The sequence below is a fragment of the Haematobia irritans genome, unplaced genomic scaffold (assembly GCF_050003625.1).
Source record: "Haematobia irritans isolate KBUSLIRL unplaced genomic scaffold, ASM5000362v1 scaffold_31, whole genome shotgun sequence".
NCBI lineage: Eukaryota > Metazoa > Arthropoda > Insecta > Diptera > Muscidae > Haematobia > Haematobia irritans.
Window position 1 is genome coordinate 45,001 of NW_027445790.1, and position 12,527 is coordinate 57,527.

Here is a 12,527-nt window from a genome sequence, read left to right on the forward strand (position 1 = left end):
ATAATAATAATAATAATAATAATAATAATAATAATAATAATAATAATAATAATAATAATAATAATAATAATAATAATAATAATAATAATAATAATAATAATAATAATAATAATAATAATAATAATAATAATAATAATAATAATAATAATAATAATAATAATAATAATAATAATAATAATAATAATAATAATAATAATAATAATAATAATAATAATAATAATAATAATAATAATAATAATAATAATAATAATAATAATAATAATAATAATAATAATAATAATAATAATAATAATAATAATAATAATAATAATAATAATAATAATAATAATAATAATAATAATAATAATAATAATAATAATAATAATAATAATAATAATAATAATAATAATAATAATAATAATAATAATAATAATAATAATAATAATAATAATAATAATAATAATAATAATAATAATAATAATAATAATAATAATAATAATAATAGTAATAATAATAATAATAATAATAATAATAATAATAATAATAATAATAATAATAATAATAATAATAATAATAATAATAATAATAATAATAATAATAATAATAATAATAATAATAATAATAATAATAATAATAATAATAATAATAATAATAATAATAATAATAATAATAATAATAATAATAATAATAATAATAATAATAATAATAATAATAATAATAATAATAATAATAATAATAATAATAATAATAATAATAATAATAATAATAATAATAATAATAATAATAATAATAATAATAATAATAATAATAATAATAATAGTAATAATAATAATTGTGGTGACAACCTTGGCTACACACTTCTAAAATATAGAAGTTTTTAAAAAAATCAATTTACCTTTGCTTTTTCATTAATATTTTTTTCACTTATATTTTTCCTGTTCAAAAAGCTTCAATTGTACATTTTTGTTAGCAATCATTTTTTTTAAATAAATCTTTTTTAAAAAAAGAAACTTTGTGCACGTGATCTTTGCTTACCTGCGACCCACAAATTGGTGACCCCGATACTGAACGTTGGTTAAAAGATGCCTTTACATAGAGATGGAGATTCTGGCAATACAGAGCAAAATAATTCAACTGCAGGAGCGCAAGGAATTTCACCAAATAATATGATCCCACGTCAAATTGAAGCTGCCTCAGCAACAAACATTAAATTTCCCCCATTTTGGCAAAAAAATCCAAAAATTTGGTTTTTCCAAGTGGAAACTATTTTTAATTTGCAGCGAATCACATCCGATGAAACTAAATTTCGGTATCTCGTAACAAATATTGATTCGGAAACGCTCGACCTGGTAAGTGATTTGCTAGAAAATTCCCAAACAGAAAACAAATATGAGACTTTAAAATCAAGAATCATATCAATCTTTTCCGAATCGGACGAAAGAAAATTGAAACGACTTTTAAGTGGTCAAATGCTAGGAGATCAGAAACCAACACAATTTCTACGCACTATTCAGAATTTAGGCCAAGGCCAAGTCGGAGAAAAGGTAATTCGATCCATCTTCCTCGACCAACTTCCCGAAAACGTTCGTGCTATTCTGGCCATTAGTGAGCAACAAGATGTCAACAAATTGGCAGAACAAGCCGATAAAATAATTGATATGACTCTGCCATCTACTATTGGTAATATTGATCCCAGTAGCTCGACAGAAATAACATCAAGAATAGATGCCTTAGAGAGAAGTTTTAGAGACATGAACCGCAACAGAAGCAGAATTCCTCGCCGTTATCGTTCAAAATCACAATCTAGAGGAAATAATTGCGATTTCTGTTGGTACCACAAAAGATTTGGGAATAAGGCAACGAAATGTGTTGAGCCATGCTCCTATCCAAAAAACTAGATTCGACATCGCAGTATGCGGCCACCGATGTCTCGAATATTTCCAAATCTGGCCGCCTTTTTATCAATGATCCCCTGACAAAGAAAACGTTTCTAATTGATACTGGGGCAGATGTTTCTGTCATTCCAAGCAATCTCAATATGACAAACTCGAACTTCCCTGTCTCCAATGAATTGTTTGCTGCCAATGGAACACCAATCAAAACGCATGGTACCGTAATACTCCAATTATCGCTAGGTTTACGAAGACAATTCTCATGGTTGTTCATCATAGCAGATGTCACCAAATGCATTATTGGTTCAGATTTCTTAAATCACTTCAACTTGTTACCAGATTTAAAAAATAAGAGACTAGTCGATGGGACTACCCTTCTATGTTCCCAGGCGCAATTAACGAAAGAAAAATCCCTCGGAATTACAACTATTTCCAAAAGTCAATCCAAATTTCAAAAAATTTTAGAAGAATTTCCAGAGGTTCACAATGTTTCCATGGCAGTTGTTGGAAAAAAACATGGCATATTTCATCACATTGAAACAGTAGGACCTCCAGTTTGTGCAAAAGCCAGACCACTAGATAAGAAACGACTGAATATTGCAAAAACAGAGTTTCAGTTCATGTTGGAAAACGATATAATACGACCATCAAAAAGTATGTGGTCAAATCCATTACATATGGTAACAAAAAAGAATGGAGAATTTAGACCTTGTGGCGACTACAGATTTTTAAACAAAATCACAGTTCCCGATAGATATCCTGTCCCTTTCATTACAAATTACGCATCAGCATTACATGGATGTAAATATTATACAAAACTTGACCTAGTACGGGCATACCATCAAATTTCAGTGCATCCAGATGACGTATGTAAGACTGCTATCATCACCCCTTTCGGTCTTTTTGAATTTCTCCGAATGCCTTTCGGACTTCGTAACGCTGCGCAAAGTTTTCAGCGACTAATGGATGAAATTCTGCGAGGATTAGACTTTGTGTTTGTTTACATAGACGATGTCTTAATAGCTTCCCGTACAGAAGAAGAACACATAGAGCATTTAAGAATGGTTTGTAAACGTTTTCAAGAGTACGGAATCGTAATAAATCCAGCTAAATGTGAATTTGGATCGCCAGAAATAGACTTCTTAGGATTCCATATAAACGAATTCGGAAGTACTCCTACCAATGCCAAAGTCCAAGCCATTTTAGAATACGAAAATCCTAAAACAGTAATGGATCTACGACGTTTTATTTGCATGCTAAACTTCTATCGACGATTCCTTCCGAAAGCAGCCCATTTTCAAGCTCCCCTTAATGCATACCTGAAAGGCGCAAAAAAGAAGGACAAACGAGCAGTGATTTGGACAGAGGAGGCCAAAATCGCTTTTGACAAATGTAAACATCTCATTGCAAATGCTACTCTTTTAGCCCATCCAGTTGAAGATGCATATCTCGCACTCAAAGTGGACGCTTCAGATTACGCCATTGGGGCTGTCATTGAACAAAAAGTTTCGGACAGTTGGCAACCTCTTGCATTTTTTTCAAGAAAACTCAGCCCTGCAGAACAAAAATATAGTGCTTATGATAGAGAACTACTTGCAATTTACGCAGCTGTTAAGTATTTCAAACACATGGTCGAAGGACGAGAATTTACAATATACACTGATCACAAACCTTTAACATATGCCTTCAACCAAAACCCTGCAAAAGCATCACCGAGGCAATATCGCCATTTGGATTTTATCGGACAATTCACGACAAAAATTGTTCACATTTCTGGACAAAATAACTGTATAGCTGACGCTCTATCCAGAATAAACGTTATCGATTCCATAGATTATAACAAATTATCCGAGGCACAAACTTCAGATGAAGAACTCCGCCATCTATTATCTGCTGTTACGGGACTACAACTTCAAAAGATTTTACTGCCAGGAACAAACGCAAAAATTTATTGTGATATATCACAAGGTAAAGCAAGGCCATACCTGCCGAAAGCATACAGAAAAGCAGCTTTTGAGTTAGTACACAATCTTTCACATCCTGGATGCAAAGCTACAAGAAAACTCTTAGCAGATCGCTTCGTTTGGCCAAACATGAACAAAAACTGTAATTTTTGGTCAAAAACGTGCCTCACGTGCCAAAAGTCGAAAATATCGCGCCATACACATTCACCAACCGCAAATTTTAGTTACACCTCAGTTCGTTTCTCGGAAATACATATTGATATAGTTGGTCCCCTACCGCCATCGGAAGGATACAGATACATTCTGTCAATGATTGACCGATTTTCTAGATGGCCTGAAGCTATACCTCTTAAAGATATCTCAGCTGAGAATATATGCAAAGCTGTTTACGATCACTGGATTGCGAGATATGGTTGCCCAAATAAAATTGTATGTGATCGCGGCCGTCAGTTTACATCAAAATATTTTCATGATTTTTGTAAATTTATCGGTGCCAAATGCCAACATACTACTTCATATCACCCGCAAGCAAATGGAATGATTGAACGTTTTCATCGAACTTTGAAATCATCCATTTTATGCCATGACAATATCCAGTGGACAAGAATTTTGCCTTCTGTCTTATTAGGAATTAGAGTTTCTTATAAGGAAGATATCAAGTCATCATCGGCAGAATTGTTATATGGGGAAAATTTACATCTTCCAGGAGAATTCTTTCAAGATAGTTTAAAGCCAAAGATCATAATGAATTTCTGTTGTCCCTCAAGAATGTTATTTCCAGTTTCAAACCACAAAAAGGATCTAATCATAGTAAATGCAAACCATTTATAAGTAAGGACTTACTGCATTCAGAGTTTGTTTGGATTAGAAAAGATGCTTCTCATACGCCATTTACATTCAAATATAATGGGCCTTTTAGAGTTATAAAAGAAACGAAAAATATTTTACAATCCTCATAAATGGCAAAGAAGATACAGTATCAATTGATCGCCTCAAACCAGCTTATATTGAGAATGAAAATGTTCATCAAGTTGAATTTTCATCAAATTCAAGCATATTGCCGAGAAATACACCAATAAGAAATAAAAAAATCGCTTTCCGCTAGAAGGGGGGTAGTGTGGTGACAACCTTGGCTACACACTTCTAAAATATAGAAGTTTTTAAAAAAATCAATTTACCTTTGCTTTTTCATTAATATTTTTTTCACTTATATTTTTCCTGTTCAAAAAGCTTCAATTGTACATTTTTGTTAGCAATCATTTTTTTTAAATAAATCTTTTTTAAAAAAAGAACTTTGTGCACGTGATCTTTGCTTACCTGCGACCCACAATAATAATAATAATAATAATAATAATAATAATAATAATAATAATAATAATAATAATAATAATAATAATAATAATAATAATAATAATAATAATAATAATAATAATAATAATAATAATAATAATAATAATAATAATAATAATAATAATAATAATAATAATAATAATAATAATAATAATAATAATAATAATAATAATAATAATAATAATAATAATAATAATAATAATAATAATAATAATAATAATAATAATAATAATAATAATAATAATAATAATAATAATAATAATAATAATAATAATAATAATAATAATAATAATAATAATAATAATAAATAATAATAATAATAATAATAATAATAATAATAATAATAATAATAATAATAATAATAATAATAATAATAATAATAATAATAATAATAATTAATAATAATAATAATAATAATAATAATAATAATAATAATAATAATAATAATAATAATAATAATAATAATAATAATAATAATAATAATAATAATAATAATAATAATAATAATAATAATAATAATAATAATAATAATAATAATAATAATAATAATAATAATAATAATAATAATAATAATAATAATAATAATAATAATAATAATAATAATAATAATAATAATAATAATAATAATAATAATAATAATAATAATAATAATAATAATAATAATAATAATAATAATAATAATAATAATAATAATAATAATAATAATAATAATAATAATAATAATAATAATAATAATAATAATAATAATAATAATAATAATAATAATAATAATAATAATAATAATAATAATAATAATAATAATAATAATAATAATAATAATAATAATAATAATAATAATAATAATAATAATAATAATAATAATAATAATAATAATAATAATAATAATAATAATAATAATAATAATAATAATAATAATAATAATAATAATAATAATAATAATAATAATAATAATAATAATAATAATAATAATAATAATAATAATAATAATAATAATAATAATAATAATAATAATAATAATAATAATAATAATAATAATAATAATAATAATAATAATAATAATAATAATAATAATAATAATAATAATAATAATAATAATAATAATAATAATAATAATAATAATAATAATAATAATAATAATAATAATAATAATAATAATAATAATAATAATAATAATAATAATAATAATAATAATAATAATAATAATAATAATAATAATAATAATAATAATAATAATAATAATAATAATAATAATAATAATAATAATAATAATAATAATAATAATAATAATAATAATAATAATAATAATAATAATAATAATAATAATAATAATAATAATAATAATAATAATAATAATAATAATAATAATAATAATAATAATAATAATAATAATAATAATAATAATAATAATAATAATAATAATAATAATAATAATAATAATAATAATAATAATAATAATAATAATAATAATAATAATAATAATAATAATAATAATAATAATAATAATAATAATAATAATAATAATAATAATAATAATAATAATAATAATAATAATAATAATAATAATAATAATAATAATAATAATAATAATAATAATAATAATAATAATAATAATAATAATAATAATAATAATAATAATAATAATAATAATAATAATAATAATAATAATAATAATAATAATAATAATAATAATAATAATAATAATAATAATAATAATAATAATAATAATAATAATAATAATAATAATAATAATAATAATAATAATAATAATAATAATAATAATAATAATAATAATAATAATAATAATAATAATAATAATAATAATAATAATAATAATAATAATAATAATAATAATAATAATAATAATAATAATAATAATAATAATAATAATAATAATAATAATAATAATAATAATAATAATAATAATAATAATAATAATAATAATAATAATAATAATAATAATAATAATAATAATAATAATAATAATAATAATAATAATAATAATAATAATAATAATAATAATAATAATAATAATAATAATAATAATAATAATAATAATAATAATAATAATAATAATAATAATAATAATAATAATAATAATAATAATAATAATAATAATAATAATAATAATAATAATAATAATAATAATAATAATAATAATAATAATAATAATAATAATAATAATAATAATAATAATAATAATAATAATAATAATAATAATAATAATAATAATAATAATAATAATAATAATAATAATAATAATAATAATAATAATAATAATAATAATAATAATAATAATAATAATAATAATAATAATAATAATAATAATAATAATAATAATAATAATAATAATAATAATAATAATAATAATAATAATAATAATAATAATAATAATAATAATAATAATAATAATAATAATAATAATAATAATAATAATAATAATAATAATAATAATAATAATAATAATAATAATAATAATAATAATAATAATAATAATAATAATAATAATAATAATAATAATAATAATAATAATAATAATAATAATAATAATAATAATAATAATAATAATAATAATAATAATAATAATAATAATAATAATAATAATAATAATAATAATAATAATAATAATAATAATAATAATAATAATAATAATAATAATAATAATAATAATAATAATAATAATAATAATAATAATAATAATAATAATAATAATAATAATAATAATAATAATAATAATAATAATAATAATAATAATAATAATAATAATAATAATAATAATAATAATAATAATAATAATAATAATAATAATAATAATAATAATAATAATAATAATAATAATAATAATAATAATAATAATAATAATAATAATAATAATAATAATAATAATAATAATAATAATAATAATAATAATAATAATAATAATAATAATAATAATAATAATAATAATAATAATAATAATAATAATAATAATAATAATAATAATAATAATAATAATAATAATAATAATAATAATAATAATAATAATAATAATAATAATAATAATAATAATAATAATAATAATAATAATAATAATAATAATAATAATAATAATAATAATAATAATAATAATAATAATAATAATAATAATAATAATAATAATAATAATAATAATAATAATAATAATAATAATAATAATAATAATAATAATAATAATAATAATAATAATAATAATAATAATAATAATAATAATAATAATAATAATAATAATAATAATAATAATAATAATAATAATAATAATAATAATAATAATAATAATAATAATAATAATAATAATAATAATAATAATAATAATAATAATAATAATAATAATAATAATAATAATAATAATAATAATAATAATAATAATAATAATAATAATAATAATAATAATAATAATAATAATAATAATAATAATAATAATAATAATAATAATAATAATAATAATAATAATAATAATAATAATAATAATAATAATAATAATAATAATAATAATAATAATAATAATAATAATAATAATAATAATAATAATAATAATAATAATAATAATAATAATAATAATAATAATAATAATAATAATAATAATAATAATAATAATAATAATAATAATAATAATAATAATAATAATAATAATAATAATAATAATAATAATAATAATAATAATAATAATAATAATAATAATAATAATAATAATAATAATAATAATAATAATAATAATAATAATAATAATAATAATAATAATAATAATAATAATAATAATAATAATAATAATAATAATAATAATAATAATAATAATAATAATAATAATAATAATAATAATAATAATAATAATAATAATAATAATAATAATAATAATAATAATAATAATAATAATAATAATAATAATAATAATAATAATAATAATAATAATAATAATAATAATAATAATAATAATAATAATAATAATAATAATAATAATAATAATAATAATAATAATAATAATAATAATAATAATAATAATAATAATAATAATAATAATAATAATAATAATAATAATAATAATAATAATAATAATAATAATAATAATAATAATAATAATAATAATAATAATAATAATAATAATAATAATAATAATAATAATAATAATAATACCACTACTACTACTCACAAGTCTCCTTTTGATGCCGTTACCTTGGAAAAGGTTCGACTTGTCAAATTGTTGCCACCGTCGACCCGTCTACAGGCCTAACTCTTGGTCATTGGCCCAATTTATAACTCCAGTCGATACCCGTCCACTGGGCCCAGTGGATGTCTTCGAATTTCTCTGGTGGCCTTATATCCCACCACACTTGAAATTCGTAGTAGGTACTTATTACGATGATTGTATCCGCTATTAAAAACCACGTCCGTTCCGTTCGACGATTGTTAATAATAATAATAATAATAATAATAATAATAATAATAATAATAATAATAATAATAATAATAATAATAATAATAATAATAATAATAATAATAATAATAATAATAATAATAATAATAATAATAATAATAATAATAATAATAATAATAATAATAATAATAATAATAATAATAATAATAATAATAATAATAATAATAATAATAATAATAATAATAATAATAATAATAATAATAATAATAATAATAATAATAATAATAATAATAATAATAATAATAATAATAATAATAATAATAATAATAATAATAATAATAATAATAATAATAATAATAATAATAATAATAATAATAATAATAATAATAATAATAATAATAATAATAATAATAATAATAATAATAATAATAATAATAATAATAATAATAATAATAATAATAATAATAATAATAATAATAATAATAATAATAATAATAATAATAATAATAATAATTTTGAATTTCTCTGGTGGCCTAATATCCCACCACACTTGAAATTCGTAGTAGGTACTTATTACGATGATTTTATCCGCTATTAAAAACCACGTCCGTTCCGTTCGACGGATGTTAATAATAATAATAATAATAATAATAATAATAATAATAATAATAATAATAATAATAATAATAATAATAATAATAATAATAATAATAATAATAATAATAATAATAATAATAATAATAATAATAATAATAATAATAATAATAATAATAATAATAATAATAATAATAATAATAATAATAATAATAATAATAATAATAATAATAATAATAATAATAATAATAATAATAATAATAATAATAATAATAATAATAATAATAATAATAATAATAATAATAATAATAATAATAATAATAATAATAATAATAATAATAATAATAATAATAATAATAATAATAATAATAATAATAATAATAATAATAATAATAATAATAATAATAATAATAATAATAATAATAATAATAATAATAATAATAATAATAATAATAATAATAATAATAATAATAATAATAATAATAATAATAATAATAATAATAATAATAATAATAATAATAATAATAATAATAATAATAATAATAATAATAATAATAATAATAATAATAATAATAATAATAATAATAATAATAATAATAATAATAATAATAATAATAATAATAATAATAATAATAATAATAATAATAATAATAATAATAATAATAATAATAATAATAATAATAATAATAATAATAATAATAATAATAATAATAATAATAATAATAATAATAATAATAATAATAATAATAATAATAATAATAATAATAATAATAATAATAATAATAATAATAATAATAATAATAATAATAATAATAATAATAATAATAATAATAATAATAATAATAATAATAATAATAATAATAATAATAATAATAATAATAATAATAATAATAATAATAATAATAATAATAATAATAATAATAATAATAATAATAATAATAATAATAATAATAATAATAATAATAATAATAATAATAATAATAATAATAATAATAATAATAATAATAATAATAATAATAATAATAATAATAATAATAATAATAATAATAATAATAATAATAATAATAATAATAATAATAATAATAATAATAATAATAATAATAATAATAATAATAATAATAATAATAATAATAATAATAATAATAATAATAATAATAATAATAATAATAATAATAATAATAATAATAATAATAATAATAATAATAATAATAATAATAATAATAATAATAATAATAATAATAATAATAATAATAATAATAATAATAATAATAATAATAATAATAATAATAATAATAATAATAATAATAATAATAATAATAATAATAATAATAATAATAATAATAATAATAATAATAATAATAATAATAATAATAATAATAATAATAATAATAATAATAATAATAATAATAATAATAATAATAATAATAATAATAATAATAATAATAATAATAATAATAATAATAATAATAATAATAATAATAATAATAATAATAATAATAATAATAATAATAATAATAATAATAATAATAATAATAATAATAATAATAATAATAATAATAATAATAATAATAATAATAATAATAATAATAATAATAATAATAATAATAATAATAATAATAATAATAATAATAATAATAATAATAATAATAATAATAATAATAATAATAATAATAATAATAATAATAATAATAATAATAATAATAATAATAATAATAATAATAATAATAATAATAATAATAATAATAATAATAATAATAATAATAATAATAATAATAATAATAATAATAATAATAATAATAATAATAATAATAATAATAATAATAATAATAATAATAATAATAATAATAATAATAATAATAATAATAATAATAATAATAATAATAATAATAATAATAATAATAATAATAATAATAATAATAATAATAATAATAATAATAATAATAATAATAATAATAATAATAATAATAATAATAATAATAATAATAATAATAATAATACCACTACTACTACTCACAAGTCTCCTTTTGATGCCGTTACCTTGGAAAAGGTTCGACTTGTCAAATTGTTGCCACCGTCGACCCGTCTACAGGCCTAACTCTTGGTCATTGGCCCAATTTATAACTCCAGTCGATACCCGTCCACTGGGCCCAGTGGATGTCTTCGAATTTCTCTGGTGGCCTTATATCCCACCACACTTGAAATTCGTAGTAGGTACTTATTACGATGATTGTATCCGCTATTAAAAACCACGTCCGTTCCGTTCGACGATTGTTAATAATAATAATAATAATAATAATAATAATAATAATAATAATAATAATAATAATAATAATAATAATAATAATAATAATAATAATAATAATA